The sequence below is a fragment of the Galeopterus variegatus genome, unplaced genomic scaffold (genome assembly GCF_000696425.1).
Source record: "Galeopterus variegatus unplaced genomic scaffold, G_variegatus-3.0.2 Scaffold5892, whole genome shotgun sequence".
NCBI lineage: Eukaryota > Metazoa > Chordata > Mammalia > Dermoptera > Cynocephalidae > Galeopterus > Galeopterus variegatus.
Window position 1 is genome coordinate 52,073 of NW_007732003.1, and position 4,083 is coordinate 56,155.

Here is a 4,083-nt window from a genome sequence, read left to right on the forward strand (position 1 = left end):
CAGGATAAGAGGGAGGGATGGAATGAAGACTGGAGCAAAGGAGGGCTGTGGGGACAGAGGCCAGGCAGACGGAGCGCAGAGATAGGGAGGGCCTGGCTGGATGCCCCAAGAAAGGACGCAGGGAAGGAGGGGACTAACAGAGGCTGTGGGATCCCAGAAGTGGGACTTAGGCTCATTCAGGACCTTGAGCAGCCATCTCTCTGTCCACCTCACAAGTGGAAAGACCAAGAAATGGACATGCAGAAAATAGGGCAGAAGGGGATGGTGGTTTCCTGTTGACACCTGTGGCAAGGACCACCAGGCAGCCCCCATATCCAATTTCCCTTTCTCTTGGGTGATAAGATTTCTCTGCCCTATGAAATATTACATTTCCCAGCCTCCCTCGCACGTGGACATGGCCATGTGGTTGGGGGCTGACCAGTCCCATCGATTGGAATATGGTCTGTTGGGATCTCTCTCGGGCAGTCCCCGAGGAGCCGAGGATCTGAGGAGCTACGAGATGGGAAGAGTCCTACACTGTGGAGACTTGCCCCCAAGCTGCATGACTTGCATCCAGGCTGCTGAGGGAGAGAAATACATCTGCACCTGATCTGAATCATTCTCCCCTGGGTCTCTGCTCTCATGCAGGATCTAGCCACCCAAGAGTGTGATCTCCCACTGCCCCCGACATCCAGTCACTCTCTCTCCCAGTTCTCTTCCTTTGCAGCCTTTTCCACAACTGGTCCACATCTGTTTTCCTCCGGCAGCCCTGTCCAACCCAATCATCAACTCCAGGAGGGCAGGGACATTGCCAGACTCAAAGCTCAACACCCGAGGCCAGCATAGGGCCTCAAGCAAGATGCCCAGGGTGTGCAGACAAGGTCCCTGCCTCCAGAGGCTCGACCAGCAAGACCACAAACAAACAAGTTCAGATCATGGGAAGCAGTACAAAGGGAATGAAACAGGCTAAGGGGATCCAGCACTGGGGACAAGAGTTTCCATTGCCAGTCAGGGAAGGCCTCTCTGAGGAGGAGAGTTTGGAGCTGAGGCCTGGAATGAGATAACTGTGGGAGACCTAGTAGTGTTCCAGGCAGAGGGACCAACAAGTGCAAAGCCCCTGAGATAGTAGAGAGTGGGGGTGTTTGAAGAACAGGAAGGTGGCTAGTGTGGCCTGGGGCAGAGAGGTAGAGAAGAAGCTAAGGGGGGCTGCCAGTGGGCCTTGTGGGAGAGGGTGGGGCATTTTAAGGAATGCTGTTTATCGTGGGGGTGTTTGAAGAACAGGAAGGTGGCTAGTGTGGCCTGGGGCAGAGAGGTAGAGAAGAGGCTAAGGGGGGCTGCCAGTGGGCCTTGTGGGAGAGGGTGGGGCATTTTAAGGAATGCTGTTTATACTGAGCACAGCGGGAAGCCATGGGCAGGTTTTGAGCAGGGGAAGGATGAACTGGTTTTCCTTACATCAAGATCCCTTTGGTTCCTGGGGTGGGGGTGGGGGCAGACGGAAGAGGCATAACAGGAAGATGACTTGGTAGCCTTTACATGTGGGCAGGCAGGGGAAGCTGGGAGCTGTCACAAAGGCACTAGAGAGAAGGGGGAGGGTTCGAGAGCTATTTCACAGGAGGAATTGTCCAGGCTTGGTGATTATCTTTGCAGAACTAGAAATAAGAGTTCAAGTGTAAACTGGTAACTTGGGAGCTGATCCCAGGAAGTCCCAGCGAGGCAGTGCAGGAAGACAGGGAAGCAAAAGAAGCCAATACAGGGAGGGGTGAGGATTAAACTGGGCAACTGGGTTTCATCCCACTGGGCACTCTGGGGACAGAGCTGCTGCACCCGAGCAGTGAGGAAATGGGGTATTTATCCACCAGGTCTCGTCATCATCGATTCAGGGCTGCTCCTGGGGGTGTTAACTCATCAACACTGTCAGCCTGCCCTGTGGGTGCTGAGCCCCGGGTCAGCAGGTACCTGAGTGGTGAATGCCAAGATGGTATGGGCAGGGTGCCCAGTGGTGGAATTGGAGAAGTGGCTAGAGGGGGAGACTTGGGACTGGACACCTTCGCCAAGGACCTCCCAGGGGCTGAAGTGACCAGAAGACTCAAGGGATTTAAGGGCAGCAGTGACGGCCTCCAGGTGGGGACTGTTCCTGGGATTAAGGGGCTGAGGGAGACCAGAAGGTTGGTGCCCACTGCTTCCTTCTCAGTCCCATTTTGGCTGGGACATCCAGGAAGGAGGTGGCTGAGGACTTGGACTAGGGGGAAGCTGTGGGTCCTGAGGGTCCTTAGAGCTGGGAGTTTTGGGGCTCAGAGAGCCAGGGCTCAGGGGTGGGAGGCAGCCAGATCTGTGTCCTCTCAGTGTGACTTAAGGCGAGTCATTCAACCTCTCTGGGACCTCCATTTCCAGACTTGTGAAATGGGTTGTTATGAGAATTAAGGGAGAGAGTGTGGAGGGACCCAGAGCTGAAGCCCTTCTAATGCTAATTGGAATGTTGTTCCTCTCTTGTTCCGTGCCCTTCTCCCAGGCAAGCAGGCTCCCCACCACAGGTCCTGGCTTGTCTCTTGGGCATCTGCCCCTGCATCCCCCCTCCCCGTGGCCTGTGTCCCTCTTGTCAATGCTTCTCAAAGGTGGCAGCTCCTGCCTCCTATCCTTCACCCCCTGCCCTCCCACCCCTTCCCATCTCCCTGGGAATACACTCAGGCCCTGTGCACCCCACCCCCACTCTGCTCCTGCTCTGTTCCCTCCTGCATACCCCCTCTTCCCTCTGCTCCAGCCACCCTTCCTCTCTTCATGGCCTTCATGACCCCAAGTTCATTCCCACCTCCCAGCCTTTGCATCTGCTGTTCCTTCTGCCTGGAATGCCCTCCCCAGATCTCCACAGAACTTACTCCTCACTTTCTGCACGTCTCTGCTCAGCGTCACCTCTCAGAGAAGCCTTCCCGGCCCACCTTCCTCGTTCTCTGTCCCCTCACCCAGCTCTAGTTTCCTTCACAGCGCCCACCTTCGCCAACGCCATGTTACACCTGTGTGTTTATTGTTTCCCCCACAAGACTGTAAGCACCAAGGGAGCTGGATCTGAACCCATTTTGTTGTTGGCTGAATCCTCAGCCTGTGGACAGTTCTCAGTAAATATTTGTTGAATGAATAAGCAGTTAACTCCTGCGAGCCCTTCAAGACTCAGCTCAGACATCCTTTCCAGCAGGCTTCTCTCAGCACCTCCCCTGGGTTCCCACAACCCCTCCCACATGCCTGGGTTTTAGAATTTATCCAACTTTGCTGTAATCACCTGCTTTCCTTCTCTGTCTCCCCACCAGGCATGAGGATCTTGACGGCAGCTACGGTGTCTTCAGCTCTCACCACTTCCTGGCACACAGTTGGTGCTTGGTAATGAATGAATGAATCGATCGATCAATGAACCAATTGCCAGTGGTAGCAATCAAAACAGGGGATATGGGGCAGGAGAACTTGGGGGCCCATTCTCTCTTACTGCATCCCATATCCTTGCTTGCACATAGTAGGTATGCATGAAATATTTTTGGAACAGACAATAATAGCTAACACTTATTGGGCACTTACTATGCACCAGGCACAGTTTTAAGTGCTTTGCATGTATTAACCATTTAATCCTCACAACACTTCAATTACTATCCCCATTTTACAGATGAGGAAACTGAGGCTCAGAGGGGTTTAGCAACTTGCCTGAGGTGACATGAGTGGTAAGTGGCAGAACTGGGCTTGAATCCAGGTGGTCTGACCCTGGCTTCCATCACCTCCAAGCTCGGCAGCCTCAGCTGAGAAACAGTAGACACAGATAATAATGATGGTGGCTACTACCATGACTTGCACCTGCTCAGTGTCAGGCCTTGTGCCGGGTGCTTTGCAACCTCGTCCTTTAATTTCAAGAGTCTTCCTTGGGCAGATGTTATTGACTCCATTTCATAGATGAAAAGGTGAGGCTCAGAGTTAAGGACTTACAGCAAGTAACAGCTCCAGGTCTTGGCTCCTTCCAGATTGGACACATTCAGAGGCCTGATCTTGGCTTTTCTCTTCCACCTCCCTGGGCCCAGCTCCCCATTCTTCTTTTTTTTTTTTTTTTTTTTTTTTTTTTTCCTTTTCCCC